The 18,535-nt window shown below is 44.4% G+C and overlaps 2 protein-coding genes across 3 annotated transcripts in view; both read left to right on the forward strand.

Annotated features, from left to right (window-relative positions):
* Positions 1-18,535, forward strand: part of SMIM20 (small integral membrane protein 20) — a 30,660-nt gene that overhangs the window by 9,257 nt on the left and 2,868 nt on the right. Inside the window, exon 4 of one of the 2 annotated variants that reach the window (XM_087736464.1) lies at positions 4,324-4,400. The exons of the other annotated variant lie outside the window; for it this stretch is intronic. The gene's annotated coding sequence lies outside the window, so the exon portion shown is untranslated. Of the gene's footprint in view, positions 1-4,323; positions 4,401-18,535 lie in introns of those variants that run through there. 2 annotated transcript variants of the gene reach the window in all.
* RBPJ (recombination signal binding protein for immunoglobulin kappa J region) overlaps positions 2,483-18,535 on the forward strand; it is a 156,971-nt gene continuing 140,918 nt past the window's right edge. Inside the window, exons 1-2 of the mRNA XM_087736459.1 lie at positions 2,483-2,924; positions 4,324-4,400. The gene's annotated coding sequence lies outside the window, so the exon portion shown is untranslated. The remainder of the gene's footprint in view (positions 2,925-4,323; positions 4,401-18,535) is intronic.

The following is an 18,535-nucleotide window of genomic DNA, read 5'->3' on the forward strand; positions in this document are numbered from 1 at the left end:
CAAGACTCACGTGGGAAGTCCTAATCCCTCAGCTGGCTTTCTGGGCTTTGTGACAATGCTTTGTTCTGCTCGTGGACACCGGCGATAAGCCTCTCCTCCTAGCTACCCAGTACAGGTGAAGTTGACTATAGCAAATTCCGCTCCCCAGGACTCTTTCCTTATCTTGCTCTGGAAGTAAGTTTTTGCTACTTCTGTAGCCTGCAACAACGATTATTTTTCAACACAATCACACAAAGATGTTAAACGTGTTTATAATTATGCATAATTTTTATATAATTATTAGTATTTGGGAGGGACTAGTCTGCCTTTTGCAGAGGAACTGATTTGCTAGTTGTGGTCTGTCTGTTCTCATAGAAAGGTTGGGACAAAACATTTGGTAAAAGTGCCGCCTTAGAATGTTTTTAAAACAGGTATGTCTATTCTGTAATATGAATGCATTTTGCGTATTTATTCTAGCTGGAATATGAACAGCAAATATAACTTCAGCCTTTGGAGGACTGGAGAAAAGTCTTAAATGGTGCTTTGACATCCCAACGGAAAGATCTGGTTGTACTAATTTCAGGCCTGCTGTTGTATGCTGATAAGTTCTGAAATTATTAAAACTTGTGCCATGTAGAGCAAATCTGGCATTTTGGTCTAAACGCAGCGTAGTTTTGAAGCATTATAGACTGTTGATGATGCAATTGAAACCCTCAAGCACAAACACTTCAGGAGGAGTAAGTATGGCAAAAGATATTGGCAAGTTGCCAGATTATGCACATGAGCAAGAAAAATGGGATTTTTCTTGCTGAATATTGTACTTCATTTATTAAGATTGTTCCCACTGATGAGGGGATTTTTTTTTTTTCTGTAATACTCAAAGCACATTGAATGGCCTCAGCTGATTGTTGCAGATTTTACTGTACATAGGCCCTCCCACAAAAAACAGTCCAGAAAAAGAAGCAGTTCTCATGATTTGCAGTCTTCTAAACCAAAATAAATCATGTATTTTCCCTTCTTGCAGTCTAGCAATAATTAACTACTCATTTTCTCAGTACTGTGTACACTCCTACTGACCTTCTTCGTATTAACGTGCACACACAGCAGTAAATGAAAAGCTGCATTGGCTTTTTCTGTGGTGCCACATAGCCCAGATAGTGTGTTTGCTAGTGGAAGGAAATTATTTTCCAGCTTCTGAGAAAGTGCTGCAGAATATACACTGTTTCCATGTGGACAGTGTATAAGAGGAGAGAGCAAAAAACCAAAGTGCAGGTCAAAGCATATTAAAGCTCTCATTTTCACATACTAGCCTATGATCCGAGGTGTATTTGTGCATAGTGCAGGCTGTGTGGGCCTTGCAAGAAAAATGGCGCAGTGTTTAAGACACCGTCTTGGAAATTAGGACTGGTGTGGTCAGTTCCCTGTTCCACCATGCTTTTGTCTAGCAGCAGGTAATTTAGCCTTTGCGCTTCAGCTCCATCTGTAAAATAGCAATAATAGTACTCCCCTTCCTTGCAAGGCATGATGAAGGTAAATACAAGGGTGGGGGGTTTTGATGCTCTAGAAAACATTTTTGTTTTTTGTCTGAGAAGTTTTCTTCATGGTTAGGAAAAATAGGTCTGGATTTGTGTGGGAACCAGATACTTTGGTTCAAGAACTTAATATGTTTTGGAGAATCTTTTCCAAAAGAAAACAACTTCTGATATTTCCCAGGACTTTATACTGCTGAAATATTATGTTCTGGGTATGGAAATTTTATATTTTGGGAGTCAAACAGAAAACTCACCTGCTTTTCACAATACTAATGTTTTTTTAGAAGATCTCCAAACTTGAATTACATATAAGTTGAAATCCAACCCAATACGAATGTTACTACAGTTGCACAAAAAAGCAGAAAATTGGTCAGCTTTTGTTATGGGCCCAGGTGCCTCAGCAATTTTCTGAGACTCAGCAGTTTTCAGTATTTTGCCTTGCCACTTCCCTTGTCTTCTGTAACAATGGGTCCTCCCTTCTGACCTTGGCATGCCAAAAAAGTAGCTAGAAGTCTTCGAAGAGAGCTAACAAGTACTGAGCAGGGGAAGCCGGGTGGCAGTTAAAGGAGGCGAGGAAGAACTGGAGGTACTGCAGGGAAAAGAGTGTTCCTCCTGTAGCCCTGGAGGAGCACCTTGGAGGCAGGGTGGTGGATATGAAGCGGAGACAGGGCATACTGGTCAGTTGAATGGGCAGGAGCATGAGGGACATAGGACATAAATCCATTGGAATACAGCCTTCATAGGCTCTGTTGCTCGCAGAGCAGATTGGGATACCTCTTTCCCTCTTTTCTGTTTCCTCCCCAGCAGATCATAGGTAAACATTTCTAAAGAAAGTTCCTAGTCAAGACAAGGAGGTTATCGTGAGGAGAAAGCATCTAAGGAGAAATGATATAACTGTCCTTCACTCTAGCCTACCTTGAGAGGTCAGAAATCACAGAATAACTTGGGTTGGAAGGGGCCTCATGCTGAAAAGTATCTTTCAGGCCCCAGGTCACAGGGAAAGGTGCCTCCTTTGCTATCAGCTTCTTCCTGTAAATCAGTACGGTGAATATCAGCAATACCAATCAGGGTAGAGGAGGAAGGTACTCCCATTGCTTCAGCCAAAATTCCTGGAGGAGGAGTCCTCCTCAGCCACCCATTCGCTCCCAGAACTGGCTGGCTCAGGCACAGTTTAGGAATGTATTTATTCTTCCACCCTGGATGAAGAGAAACCACTGTGGATATTAAATCAGAAGCATTTGCTCCCTGGTCTCTTATCTGTGACTTTTGGGGTGCCAGTGATTGTAGCAGGCCAGCTCTAGATCCAGATGTGCTCCCATCTACAGATAAGAGCAAGGTTCATACAAGAACTCTCACTTGTGCCGTTACTGGCTGAACAGCACCATTAGGAGTCCTCTGAAGCCTGGAAAGCAGGTAATCTTAGTAACAGAATCTGCACTGTCTGCTTGTAGCTTCCTCTGAAATGAGCTCCATTCCCCCGGTCCTTATTGTCATCCTGTGTGTGGCTAATACAGGCTTGCTGGATGTCCCATATAACAAAAGAATTTCTCAGAGTTCAATCCAAAATCCCATGTCCCACATTAAGAACTTGTGGGGTATTACTTCTCCCTGTGTGTTTTTAATGTGGGTTATGTGATTTTTCTGGCCTCTGCTGCCTGCTCCCTGCCTACCTCTCTCTGCCTCTGGATCAAAGCAACGATGCCAGCAGCACCACTAGCTGAAGGAGCCTGTAGGGAGCTGTGAGGATCTAAGGGAGGCATTCCCATACATGAAGTCTGGCAACCCTACTAATATGTGTCAGAATTCTTCCTAGTTGTTTTCAGCTGACGAGCTTTCGGTTCACAGCAAAAACTCTTGTTATTATTCCCTATTGCACTTAGCACAGTTAAATTTTGTCCCATAGCTACCATTCCAGCTATTCTTTTGCACTGACATTGCCTCCCAAGTTGTTTAATCAGAACATTTCATTAGTATACTGCTATTTTTGCGCCAAACAATTACGTTAAATTTGTCCCAGGACAGTTGTTTGAGGAACGCCACCAGTAAAATCCCTCCAGGCCAATGACTTCCCGTTTGTCATTTCCGCTTTAGCTGCTTCCATACTTGGCCTACACCTCTTGCAGCACTAATTGTTTCCCACGTGACATCATTCCAAGTGCTTTGCTAAAGTCCAGATGGAATACATCCCCTGAATTTTTGTCACGTTGACAAGCTGGTTACCTGATTAAGTAGCAAGATTACTACTCTGACATGTTCTACTTTGGGAATTCGCATTTGTGTCCCCACTTTTTGTTACTTCAGAGTTTGCCATGATTCATATGTGTTCTTCTAGAAAGAATAACAGCTTGGTAGATGTTTTCCAAAAGAAGTCCCAGAAGTACCCAGACATACTCATACTCTTTCTCTCTGGATGCATCGTAATGCATATCAAATGAAAGACTGGGTCTGTTACAACTACCTAAACATCGTGAGAGTGACCTGCCTCTCCAGCCCAGGCAGAAAGGAGATGTTTGCTGCTGTTGGTTCCTTTCAAAAGCTCAGAAGTTTATATTCATCCTGTCTCTGTCTCATCGATTATTGGCTGATAAGAACCAGGCCCAGCTAATAGCAAAATGCTGTAAACATAGTATAAGAACACAAGGCTGGTTTTATTTAGTCAGAAAAACCATCACTCATCAAACTTGCAGAAGAGTAAGGGCACTTATCAAGCCTTATTGACAAAATGTGATTAAGTGAATTGTCACATCTGCATTCATTAGCAAAATTATTCAGGGGGTGCAAAATAATTTACACCTGGTTCTGGTTTCCACAGGTCATTGGGTGCATATCACTTAGAAAGGCTCCTGACAAGGCAGGCATGACACCCAGATAATGACTGCTTTCAAGAAGGTAAGAAGTTTCCCTTTGCTTCAATCCTTTGAAATTGCAGAAGAGATACAGATAAAGGTAAAAATACATCATTTCAATTGTGCCAATGGTTTTAGTGGAATGATGTGGATGGCACTTTGTGGTTCATTTGTGAACTGTCGTGTCCTTTGGGAACTACCTGGAATATGATCTGTATGCTCTGTTGGATCCTAGATATTCTAAAGATGACTTACTTTATCCAATTTCATGCCCTATTTACAGTCAGTCACTTCGCCCCACCCTTTTCCAGGAATCTTCCCATGATAGCATGTTCTAGCTAAAGTTCTGATCATCTCTAAGTCTTAGAAGAGTGAAAGATACTTTGTTTCTGTTATTTTCTGTCTTCCAAGATAAAATAAGTTTGCGTGCTACTCTCTGTTGAGACTATCATGAATCTTCAAGACCAGGTTCTAATTCTAGCCCTGAATCTATGGAAGATTTCTCATCTTCTGGATTCTTTTTGCTATCTACATGTGCAGGCAGACAGCTCCAATGCTACAAGTGTCTATGTCAGGTGTTCTGCTGGTAGTACAGAAATGCTAAATCGCAAACACAGTTTCATTCTGAAGAAGAATTTAGGATTACTTTGCTTAGGAACCTGGCTCTTGGGGCAAATATCTACAACAGGTATGAGGTTTCTTACCACTTAATTCTTTCAGGATTCAGCAATTTTGTCTTCTCTGCAGGTTTTGAGATAAATAAAGGGAAATACTGTAGTTCCTACTTACTGTATAGGGACCTTTTTCACTCATGGTCTATCTGTCCTGAAATAGATCCTGAGTGGGATTTTCAGCTCCCAACTATGTTAAAATATCTTCTGATATTTTCAAGACCGTGTTCTGGGTGAATAGCTGCCTTTGTGTATGAAACAGCTTATGAAATGTTACCTCTACTGCATACAAGCAGTATGGTAATATTTATGTCTGCTTTGCTGATATAACCTGGATGGGAACAGAAGTTATACCCTCTGTTCACCCTCCTAACACGTTGTGTTAGTTAGTGTTGACTATCCTGTTACCTACCATTAAACTTCTCTCTCAGAAACATGGCAGAGGAGAGCCCTTAAAACTATCTGCATATCCTAAGTGTGTTTTCTTTATGGTCAGCTTCATATGAGTCTTTCTAAGTTGAATGCCAGCTGTTATGCTGAAAGCCTTCATCGTAATTCTAATAGATTTACCATCTTCTATCGTCATAGAAAACTTCACAGCGATACTTTTATATAAAGTAATGAAGGAAGGGCCACATCCACTTAAATTTGCAGAGGCTGGGCATCTGGGGAATTACTGTAGTTAATATGATGTTACTCCATATATTTGCTGCTGCAGGAAGTGACAGGGAGTTTCTGAAGAGGAATTACGCATAGGAAAGGACCCAAGACATTCTTTGGGCAGGAACATGTGCCATTGGCTGGATTTACCTGTCTTGCCAGGAGGCTCCATTCAACCTGCAGTATTTTTAGGGAAGTGGAGGGTCATGGTGAAGTCTTAGCCTTTATCTGAGTAGGGGCCTATGAACACACTCATTACATGTCCATAGTGCAAAGAAAAGCTAGAAAACTGTGTTTGCTTTTCCCACCACAGATGAGGGACCAGCAGTTACTGCCCAGTGAGACTATGGATGGAATGGGCTTTTGAAGAGGTGTTTGCACTGCCAGGAGCGGTGAGGAGCTATTTCTGGGCAAACTGGCCAGCGATCCTCCCTTCTGAAGCTTCACTGGCAGGATGGCTTTGGCAGCTGGAAGGCAGCCATGCAGTGGGGCACAAGTGATAATCGCACCTCTCTCTGCCCAGCAAAGCAAGAGCCACAGTCACATTTGTGCAAACTCCTTTTACTCACCAGCAAAAGAATGGGGGCTGCTCAGCCCAGTCCAGGACAAGAAGAGAACCATCCCTCCAACACACGTCAAACAGTCCAAACCGTCTATTGATCTTCAGCCTAGGCAGTATTCCTGTTTCTCTAAAGGAGGGCTACTACAGTTTGGAAGCCCTCTACGCAAGCTCTTTCCAAACACTCCTCTCTCATTTCCCTTGGGCTGGAAATCATTTTAGATTTGCCAGCTGGGACTTGGCCCCTGGGCTGATTCCAGCACCTGAGCCTAGTTTTATGTCAGAGTAGAGCTGGCTGATCCCGTGGGACGTTACAGTGTTCCCTGACGCAGGTGGTGCTTGGAAAGGTGCTGCCAGACTTCTGCAAGGAGGTGGAAAGTGACAGTGTCAAAGCTGAGCGGTGGCAAAGCAGTGATTTCCAGCTCCTTCTGATGTTTATTTCCTGGTGAGTGGCATGTTTAAGAATATTCCGAATGCTTGTGATGGTAGCAAGAAGTGATATAGTAGTTGCTTTGCCTATTCCTTTTGTTCTGAATTTTAGAATACCTATGACTAAAGATATAGTTATCCCTGCACCCCAGAAGAACCGCCGAAACAGAGACTGATCAACTGGATAATTGCCCACTCCTAAGTGTCTGAATGTAAAATGAAACTTCTGGTTCAGTATTTTCTGTGCTGCTTATCTTCCAGTGAAAGCAAATTGCCTTTTGATATAAAATACATGGTTCAGTCTCTAAGGAACCTGTCTTTGTATACTTCTTGTGCATTATTATTTAGAAAAACAAAAAAACCCAAAAAACCAAAACAACAAAACAACCAGTAGCCTGAGTGATCACAGCTGAAGAATGCAGACTTTGTTCCCAGGAAAAAAGTAAAAGGAAAGAAAAATTGCATTCAATTCTGTTATGTAACCAAGAAAATAAATTCTTTCAAAGAAGAATAGTGCTAGCTTTTCCCCCTCAAAGGTATTGTATATAACTAACATAATTAATTATAGAATTATTCACAACCACCAACGAGGATGTTTGATTCACCTTGTTTTACAAAAAAAAATAAGGGTCCTCAATCTGTTGAGTGCCATGCAGATAGCAGTTGAAGATTGTTTCTGAACACAGATTATGGGACAGAGATTGGGGAGTTATAGGATGAGGAGGATTGTCTCATGTACATTGATGGCAACAGAAAAAGAAATACCGAATGGTTTCTGTGCAGTCATGGTCGTAGCTTTCAGTTAAAGTCTGGTTTATATTCAAAGCTCTTGCCAAACATTTGCTTTTGCCAGTTTCTGCATTATTTATCAGTTCAGATTGACATAATAAGCTTTGGGACCGTGATGTAAGTCAGATGTCTAAATCTGGCCTTGTAGAGGGAACAGAGTGGGTTTTCCCAGCCTAACAAGCCAGAACTTGGCCTGTCAAAGGTGTCTGCCATGAAGGACTAGAGAATTAATGAAGTCTGACCCTTTTCTGTGGAGGCTGCTTTTGAGAGCAATACTACTCCATGGCTAGTAAAACTGGGCAAGCATCCTTTCAGCATCTCTCCTCAGCAGGGTCCCCTCTTTCACAACTACCTGTTATGGCTCCTTTTCCAGCAGCTTCCACCTGACCAGCTGGTCTCAGTGGGTCCCCCCCAGCCCAACAGGGCTGAAGCTTTTGCTGTGGGGGTGGCTTCTTGGGGAGGTAAGCGCTGTGCATCCTTGCAGGAGGGAGGAAGCCTGAGCTGTTGGGTGGTACGCTGCTCTGTGCGGGTGTTCATGCACGGGGAGTTGTGCGTGAATTCACAAGCCCAGGCAGAGTTGACACCTGTTTCCTCAGGTGTAAATTTTGGCCCCTCTTCCATCACTCAGTATTTTGTAGGCTGAAGAATTGAAACACTCTTAAGTTGTGCTACTGGTCCCATGCGGCTGAGGAATTACTGAGGAAGCCAGGCGTACTCAGCTACAGGACTCCCAAAGCACCTGCCCTCGAGGAAGCCAGTTTACGCTGCAAGCAGTTCTGGGCGCTGCCTGTAGTTCACATCTCTGTCCACCGTCCTTAGCCGACTGCTGTCTAGTGCAAGCGTGCTGGGTGGTTGCGTGCCTGGGGAGAATCTCCCAGCCGGCTTGTGATGCGCAGAGAACTCGGGGAGGTAGCCCTCGGGGCCTGTCTTCAGGGGACTCTCCTTGCAGATGCTTCTGGACACTGACAGTGTTTCTTCTGCTCCAGTCCCTGGGCAACTGAGGTGCTAGCTATTACATGCTTCATCTGAGAAATCTCTTGGCCGTTTTTGTGACCTCTCTACGGATGCTAGCTAGAAATGCTGGATCCCAGCTTAAGCTGCAGTTGTGAGGCTGTGCAAGCATGTGCTCCAAGAGACTATCATCCATTGTTTTTTCCATTACAGAGTCTTGGACTCTAGTGATTTCAGAAACATTTGGCCATACCCTTAAGACAAATAACTCAGCCTAAAATGTCCTTCTGGGAGGAGGCTAAGCAAAGCTTTTGTGATGATCTTCAGAGTAGTGCATGTGCTTTATGAACTCTCATGTGCGACATATCACTTGCTATACCAGGAGCTCTAGATCTATTGCCAATGATTTCTTTCCTTGCCTGCTCTAGAAATTGATAAAAGTAGTCATAATTGCTTCTCAGGTTTATCACCTGAGATGAATGAGCCTCAGTGGGGATGCTGTTCCTCTTCCTCCTTTACAGTCTCTTCCATGCTGTGGCTGGTTTATTCTCACAGAGTTTGCTAGGTAACTAGAGTCATAGCTCCTTAAGATAGATGGTTACATTTGTGCTTTGCCACCTGTGCTTCCTGAAGACAATTTTGGGCTCTGCTTGCTGAGAATGATGGTTCATCATTCTCTGTTGTGGTTGTGACAATAACTCCTCTGCGAACTTTCATGCCTGGGCCTACACAGACATGCTGATAGTTTAGTCCCGTCTCTGCTTAGACTTTTCAAGACATGGCAGTCCTTTGGGAAGGAGATTTGTGTGTCATGCAGGAAGTGTAGTTACTTGCATACTGAGTATCTGCCTAAGCAAACTGTCATAGGCTTGCTGGAGTCATGTGGAGAGTGCATGGCTGCGTGTAAGATCTCATGGTGAATCAGCTTGCAGGTATATTGGGTTACCTGGTGGGCAGCTTGCTGCAATGATTTTTGGTAGTCTTTCTGTTGGCTGCAGCTTCTCTCTAGGCACATCTGGTCAGACCTGCACCCAGCATGGGAGTTACAGAATCATAGAATGGTTTGGATTGGAAGAGACTTTAAAGATCATCTGGTTCCAACCCCTCTGCCGTGGGCAGGGACACCTTCCACTAGACCAGGTTGCTCAAAGCTCCATCCAACCTGGCCTTGAACACTGCCAGGGATGGGGCATCCACAGCTTCTCTGGGCAACCTGCTCCAGTGCCTCACCACCCTCACACTGAAGAACTCCTTCCTTATATCTAAGCTCAATCTACCCTCCTTCAGTTTCAAGCCGTTAGCCCTTGTCCTATCACTACATGCCCTTGTAAAAAGTCCTTCTCCAGCTTTCTTGTAGGCCCCCTTCAGGTACTGGAAGGCTGCTGTAAGGTTTCCCTGGAGCCTTCTCTTCTGCAGGCTGAACAACCCCAACTCTCTCAGCCTTTCTTCATAGAAGAGGTGCTCCAGCCCTCTGATCATCTTCGTGGCCCTCCTCTGGACCCGCTCCAACAGGTCCATGTCCTTATGTTGGGGGCTCCAGAGCTGAACGCAGTACTCAAGGTGGGGTCTCATGAGAGCAGAGTAGAGGGGGAGAATCACTTGCCTCAACCTGCTGGCCACACTTATTTTGATGTGGCCCAGCATATGGCTGGCTTTCTGGGCTGCAAGTGCACATTGCTGGGTCATGCTGAGCTTCTCATCAACCAACACCCCCAAGTCCTTCTCCTCAGGGCTGCTCTCAATCCATTCTCTGCCCAGCCTGTATTTGTGCTTGGGATTGCCCCAGCCCATGTGCAGGACCTTGCACTTGGCCTTGTTGAACTTCATGAGGTTCTCACAGGCCCACCTCTCAAGCCTGTCAAGGTCCCTCTGGATGGCATCCCTTTCCTCCAGCGTGTCCACCGCACCACACAGCTTGGTGTCATCTGCAAACTTGCTGAGGGTGCACTCAATCCCACTGTCCATGTCACCAACAAAGATGTTAAACAGTGCCGGTCCCAGTACCTTCCCCTGAGGAACACCATGCATCACTGATCTCCACTTGGACATCGAACCATTGACTTTGATATCAAGTCATGGAGCAGGGGGATGTTACAGTATGAACGCAGGTGCTGCTCTCAAAGAATGTGGATGAGAGTGAGGCGTGTGCTCAAAGCAAGACATCCGACCAGTCTTCCTGCCTGGGGTAAGGTAAAAGGCCTCTTTGAGTCAACCCAAACTTCACATTTTCACTGTAGACTCCAGCTTGTCCCCTGGAGGAACAGACCCACTTCAGAGGGACAGATGTACTGCATACAGTGATGGAAAATATAAGGTCAACAGGACTTTAGGAAATTGGAATTGCTATTTAGTAAATAAGTACTTCTAAAAAAAAAAAAAAAATCCCTAAGAGGCCATGGTAACCTTGTGATGACTTTACTGAGCTGCAGTGCATATGGCTGCTTTGTGACAAGGGTTCTGCAGGCTGCTATTTTATAGTATTAAATGACCTTAGACCACTTCAGAACAAAAGAAGAACATATTTATTTAATTTTTCATGGTTAACAAGCAAGCGTTACTGAACAGGCTGTCCTAGTATTTTCTTTGAAAATAGTGCATTTTCAGAATGAAAGAAGTCATTACCCTATTCCTGCCATAGTGAACAATCAGCCTGAGGCTCCAGTTCGGCAAAGCACTTATGTGCTTACAGAAATGCTACTGTCAATGGCAGTTACAGATCTGTTTAAAGTTAGAAATGAGAACGTGAGAATTCAACTGAATCGGGGCCTCGGTGGTGATGCTAATTGTAGTGTAAATCCAATCTTCCCATTGACCAGTAGATGGGGCAAGTGAGCCTCCTTACAGTTATGGTCAAGCTTTTTCTGAATGCAAGGTTAAAATGTAGCTCTCATTGGCTCGTAGGTCAACAGTCTAGTTTGAAGGCTCTTTACCTTTGTACTGTAAGGGTAAATTACGTACTTTGACGCAACTGGACTATTTTCTTTACAAACATGTGTCGTAAACAATTGTTCTGTTCCTTGAAATTCTGAGATTTAAAATTATGTTCCTTTCTTTACACAGGGATGGAAACAAATCTTTTGAAGGTTTTGTTGTGCGAAGATACGGGAATGAGTGTTCCCTCCCCAAAACTAGCCAATAGTTAGGTGTTTACAACGCTCACGGGGATGCAAAGGATCCAAGTTTTGGTCCCTGGTAGTCCTCCATGTGCCTGTAGAGTGTACCAATGATAAGATCACCTTACCTGCCTTTGGGTCATCTTCTCCGATTCTCTCCTCCAGAAGCTGTTGTCACTTATATATATTTATCGATGCACCAGACTTCTACAGACTACATGAGTGACCACAGTTGCTGGCCACAGTTGCTTTCTGCCCACTCCTCTGGCTTCCTGTTCACGCTTCATGTGATGTACTTATCCAAAGAGAGGCTGACTCTCAAAATAAGTCAGTCCCTGAATACTGCCTGTTATAAGGAGTAAAAGCTTTTTCTTTAACATGTAGGAACGTAGATTCCTCAGTTTCCTTTTAGCCACAATCGCACTTCTGCCTGTTCTTCTACATGTGAGCTCCCTAAGCTTGCTCTGCTTTGTCCCCGCTCCTTGGAGCTCAGCTTGGTCGTGTGAGTCCTGGAGCTGGTTGTGTTCTTGCAGGCAATGTGGTGCAGGTGCAAGAACCATTTGCTGCCTTACACTGAGGCAAACAACTCCAGTGAAGTTGGCCTTGTGTGAGGTAGGAGTTTCCGCAGGTGCAGAGCCCAGTGATGGTGGGGAGCTTCTGCTTGTCTCATAGACAAGATATCATTGTTTGGCTAGCTGGGTGTATCTTGCCCTTGTGGAAGCAGCTCCCACTGTTAAGCCTTGAATAAAAGGTAATGATATATCTATCCTGTTTTATTTTAGAGTGGGGCAAGCTTCCTGAGATAGTTGGGTGGAGGGGTGAAGAAACTTGTATCTATATTAAACTGGATAGGCCAGACAAATACAACATGTTAATATAAAACAAAACAGCTTAGCTAAAGATTTAAAAAAAACCCAACCCAACCAACCAAAAAAAGCCAAAACCAAACAAAAAATCTCAACTCTTTCTCCTCAAACCTTCAAAAACTGAAACGGGGGAATAGATGTGAGCCTACCAGATGTGAGCCTACCTTCTCGGATATGTAGGGAAAGCCTCAGCTGCTGGGCTTTGACTAGTTTAGCACGGTGGTCTATGTGCCACCATCTGTCATTATCCGTTTGTGATATCCAAAACTTTTCTCGGGATGGGAAGGAACACTGAGGAATTCTTGGCTGAATTAGCATGACTTTGTGCTCTTGCTTAACCTATTCTGTATTTTGGAGGAGCAATTTGTGTTAGCTTTTCCTCATGTCACTCAAAGGTTGCTTCAGCTTCTCCCTCTTTCGCAGCCTCGTGATGCCCTTAGACCTCATCTCTAACTCTGCCTCCTCCACGGTGAGCATCCTGACTCAGACCAGGCTTCTCGCAGCCAAATTCCTACAGCCTGCCGCAGTTCTGCTTTCTTTACTTTCCATTCAGTCTACTGACAGTCCTACAGCAAAAATTCCTCTGGCTCCTGTCATATCTACCTTCGCCTTTGAATGTTTTCATTGGCTCACTATGTTTTGAATGACATTTAAATTCCTCAGTCCGTTTTCAGGCAGCTTTTGCATTTTCTTCATTGTGTGGGTCTTGACCATCCAGCATCCTCTGACTTCACCCCTGTCCTCCTGGTCTTCCTCTATTTTCTTCATATCCTTCCCTGTTTCTGAAAAGATGTTCTCCTAATAAGCTGAGCAGTGTTACTAGCACTCAACCACCCTACTTTCACACTCTACTCCTGACCTTCCCTCAAGAGCCAGTGATTTTTCTCTTAATTTTCTGCTTTGTGGATGGAAAGAGCTGCTTTACGTACTGCTCCCGGGGTGGGTATAAAGCATGGCTCAGACTGCACAGGCTCCTCAGGAACGTGGGCTGTGACACAAATGCAGTGTGAGGCAGCTGAAAACACCTATGGCGTGCGGTGGTTTATAGTAAGCCAACTGTTCAGTGACATGCTGGCCTCTGAGGAGAGCTGTGCGTGCTGTTATCCAGAGGTATCTCAGGAGGATTGAGAGTCTGACTGCTATTTGGCTCCTCACAGACAGCAGATGTTCCATGAGAAGGTGAAACATGCAATAAATGACTGTATTTACTTGAAGCAAATCAGAGCTCAAGAAAAGGCAGTGGTCCAGCCAAGTGTGTTTACTGCTGCGGGAATGATTTTGTGCTGATGCAGCATCTTTCACCCAAAATCTCTGAACATTTTGAAAGCATTAACAAAGGTAGGCTAATGCCAGTGTTTGCAGATGTATTTGAGCCAGCTTTTTACTGCCTGTTTTGGATACTGCCATTCACATAGCCTACACTGAGTGTGGTACTGCAATGGCTACTTGGCCGAGTGTTTCCGTAGCTGCATAGATGGCTTCTGCAGCTGGTGCTGAGCTCGCGCTGACGCAGCTATGTTGGTAACGGGACCTGAGCGGGCCACTGCACGGTTAGCTCAGGTAGGTATATGTGAGCTGCAGTCACTTTAGTGTAAAGATGTGTGTCCTATTTTTAGGAGGGGAAAAAAAAATAAAAAATCTAAGACCTGGACTGAAGACAAAAGACAGGTTGCAAAGACACATCTCTCTTTTCTAATGCTTCTTTTGAGGGGAAGAAAATGGAAAAAGTGAAGTACTGAGTAGATTATCAGTAGTGAAAGTAGGTTCAGGCTAGGTTGTGCCATGTCTACCTGCTGAGTGAATGTTCAGCCAATGTCTAATACAGGGAAATGTCCAGTGACCCAGAAGGGACAGAAGTAGTCTCTTCATGTGTGTGCGTATTTTCCTTATGGACAAACAGATACCTCTTCAGATGTTTATTTTGAGATCCAGAGGTCACCTGTTAGTCTTCAGTGGCATACAGAAGAGGACTGTATCTTTAGCCAACAGCAGGGTGTTAAAGCACGGATTTCATATTGTTTTTCTAGTAAAGAATGTGCTGCCAAATAAATATCACCTGGTTCTGGGTACGTGCCAGGGGTTAGGCGATGAGTTAGGAGCCAGCGGGACTCTGCTGCCCTGAACAGTTTCCAGCAGAGCCCTGGAGGCTAATAGCTCTAGGATGACTGGGGGATGGCTCTTCCTCTCTGATGTATCCCCAGATAATTCGGGTGGATGTCTCCTCTGCAATGGTCTGGTGGCCCTCTACTCACTTTTCCACAACATGCAAAAAGGGGCAATCTCTGAAAATTCTTGGGATGGACAAACTGCTCATGTCCTTCCAACTTGCCTACTTTTTTACTGAGAAACTTGCTTTGTTCCCTTCTCCTCCTTTGCTTAGCTCGCTCCTTGTGGTTTTCCGCGGACATTTTCCCCAAATGACCTTGCTCGAACCAAAGTGAAACAAAAGGCCCTACCCACTTTCTGCTCTGAGTCCCTTAACTACAAAATGTTTTCAGTCTGTGGAGAGGGTTTTGTCTGCTCTTGTTCTCTCTGCTCTCTGGCTGCCCACAGTGACAGCCGTATCTGCTTGATTTGAGGGAAGCCTTGCATGTGCTGTGACTGGCTCCTTCTGCTAATAATTTGTTCTCTGGAGCCTGTTGCTGCACAGTATAAATAAATTTCACTGTTTAGTACTTTCCCTTTTTGTTCCCCTTGCTGCTGGCAGAGAGTTGACCCACCCTGTTTTGTTTTTCAAAGTTACCTTTCTTTGCCCTTCTTATATCAGACAAAATCACAAGATTAAATTAACAAAGATGCATACTTTTTTTGGCTGTCGTGTGTTGCACTAAAAGTTCTGTATAAAATGGGAATTAAAATGCAGCTGACATCCATTCAGTTTGGTCCTGGAACAGGGAATAAGACTTCATCCTGCTTCAAAAATTCTAATGGTGTGCACTGAATAGATAGTCTCCATATAAAAAACATTTTTCAGGCATCCTTCTGTGTAAACTCAGTCTCTTTATAAACAGTCTTAATTTGGCCCATTCCATGCGCGTATGCTGCTAGAATGACCAGGATGTTTAGCACATCAGACTTAGCTTTGCAGTGGTGAATGTAGGTACTGGAAGTTCTCCAGTCGTGGTAGTATGCATGCCCCTGCAACCTCTAGCTCAGAGTAGGGTAAATATTTAGAGTGGCTGAGCCCAATTTGGGCTCTGTGCTGTTTTAACTAGATTGTTCCTGCCTAATTTAAAGCTGGCTTAGGCATTTCTCCACCACACCAGAATCACTGCTGAGTACATGTACCCCTAATTGGGTATGATGAAGGCCACAGTCATGTTTTTCATGGTTCCAAGCCTGATGCTTAGAGCACTTGAGGTTGTTTTTACTGTGTGAATATGACTGCATGTGCATTTTAATACAGGGAAAAACAGACTGTGATAGACTAATGAAGTCAGTAGGGTGGTTACATTTGCCTACTTTCCTGTAAATCTTCATCATTCCCGTCTTCCTTGGGATGAATAAAAGGAATCTATCAATGACAATATTTTTTCTGTATATTTTTGAATCTTTTTATAGTATAAATAGGTTTCAAATAACATAAATCAAGTGGGGTTTGCTTTCTCCTCCGCTGATTTCTTCTAAGCAAAGAAGGACATCTCCATGCACAGGGTAAAAAAGGCAAAGAAAAACTAGCCCTTTGCCATTTGCATTTTACAAACCAAATCTTGAAAAAAAAAAATTACTTGAAGGAGGGGAAATTTGTCACCTTAACATTGCAAATGATGTGAAACCAGAATGTCCTCCCACCACAGCATATGTTTGTGGTGGGTAGGCGGGGGAGATGCAGGGAAGAGGTGATGGTATAAAAATACCTTGTAAAAACAAATGTTTGGCTAGGGGAGAGAGTTTGTCACTTCAGCCAGACTAGAGGGGGGAAACCAGACAGACAGGGGGCGGATGGCGGGGCGGGGGGGGGGGGAGAACTTATGTCACTTCAGCAAGGTAAATAACTCGACAAAGTGTCTCAGAAATAGCAGTCAAATAATTAGCACGAGAAGATCAGGTATTAAACAAGTAGGTGGCCCAGAAAGTTAAGAGGAAGGAGTAAAAGCTATTTAAACAGAACAATGAAGATTTGTAAGAAACAGTTAAACATGTGGCAAATACCAAGCAGAAGGGCGACAAGAAAAGCAAGATAAAGCACGTGGACTTGCTAGTAGCCACTCTTCCTGCGTTTTCATGAACTTAGAAGCATGATTTTTCTCGTTTATCCTTATAAGAGTTCAGATGTGCCAAGTCGAATACAGACCAGGGGCTCCATATGGTAACATGACTGCTAAATACAGCTTTGTAACGTATTGCTAGCATGGCGCTCTCTGCCCAGGACGTTTCCCTTTGTGTGCCACATGGAACAGTTTGTACACTCCACGGCGTACCGTACCGTGCAAATGTGAGCAGGCACCAGTGTGACCACCCACGACGGCAGCCAAGGTGGAAAATGACAGATTGCCTTGTCGTGCTCAGGGGGAGTTTGTATGCTGCGCTGGGAGACGGGCATCTCCGCGTCTGGGGAGCTGTGGCGTGAGGGAGCCGGCGGGAGGGAAGGTCAGGAGGGACGACGCTGGGTGCCCCTGCCCGGTTCAGGTTGGCAGTAGCAGCTGTCAGCGTTGGGAGGGCAGTCTCCTTCCGATGTGTGATATTCATAGTTTTTATTTGGTCTTGATTGACTTGCCTCAGTGCTCAAGAAGGCGCCCAGCCCAAGGGAGAGTGGGTGAGTGTGTGAAAAAGAGAGACAGAAGAGGTGGGGAGAGAGCAGGCTGGTGAGGTGCCCTTTACATCTCATAATCTGTTATCCAGACGTGGATGGCCCTGTTTTACAGACAGCTTCAGATGCCGCTTTCCTTTCTACTTCTCATCATCATTCCCTGTTGCTTTAATCTCTGGAAATTTGTAAGTGGCTTGAATGGATCTCCCCATGAACAGAAGGTGCTTTGCTAAACCAGACAAAACCTGCCCTCCTGCTCGCTCTCTTATTTCGCTGGGAAGTATGTCATTCTCCTGCCTTGGTGGTGACTTTCAGTGATAGGTCATTCTCCCTCCCCCGTGGCGTGGGACCTGCAGGGTATTTCGGCTGAGATGCGGCAAGCAGGGCTCCGGTGCTGTGCGCAATGGGTCTGCGCCCCTTGCGAGGGTTTATGGCAACCCACCCCCTGTGCTGACAGACTGGCTGGTGGGGCTTCAGAGAGGGGTGGGACTGCTTTTAGCGCAGGCCGGGTTTCAAGGGTGGCATATGCTATGAAGTTCATTGGTGTCCAAATTGCAATCAAGGACAGAAGAAAATTCATCTTTCTTCTCCTCCTCTGACCTAAAGCATGTTGCTGAGGTCTGTTGCACAGGGCGGGACTTTCCACTAGTAGGTGTTCATACAAATGTGGCTATATCTGGCTACCTTCATATGTTGGTGTGCAGTCATTTCACACTTGCATTCCACAGAAAAGCAACGGGTATTTTCCCCCTTCAACAATTTTCAAAGAAAATACACTAACAAAACATTGTTAGAGAAATTTTGCACGCTCCAGTCAGCAAACTGAAACCTAGAATACCTTCTGAGACCCTATCTATGCAGCTGCGTTGTTGCTTTGTCCGCCAGGGCTGACTTAGGGTAGCTGTGAGGATTAGTAGTCTGAGTTCCCTGACTTACATGCATGTAATATTAATGAAATATTTTGGTGGAAATCTAGCTTTTACATTTCAGATTTGTTTCGTTGCACCAGTTGGTGGATTGAAACTGCCATCACAGCAGCTGCCTGAATATCATGTAACGCACCATGCCTTGATGCCTTGTCATATTTCAGTGTTTGCTTGCAGCACGAACAGTCCCAAGCATTGTGTTGGTTTTTTTATGAAGGCCCAGAGTCAGTGAAATAGAGAGGATCTTTTTTCCACCACTTTCTCACAAACCCACAAGTTCTCATGCCTTTCCATTATGCCTTCCTTCCAACAATTTACTGATCCATGCTTTACTGTGCTTAGGGGTACTTGCACTGTGCTAAGAAATGCAATACAGAAAGCCTATGTAGATGCTTCTGCATTAATGTCTTACTGAATATACTGAGGTCTTACTGAATATACTCATATATATATACATATACTGA

This window comes from Nipponia nippon, unplaced genomic scaffold (assembly GCF_047370975.1).
Source record: "Nipponia nippon isolate SJK-2023a ecotype South Korea unplaced genomic scaffold, ASM4737097v1 scaffold_6, whole genome shotgun sequence".
Taxonomy (NCBI): domain Eukaryota; kingdom Metazoa; phylum Chordata; class Aves; order Pelecaniformes; family Threskiornithidae; genus Nipponia; species Nipponia nippon.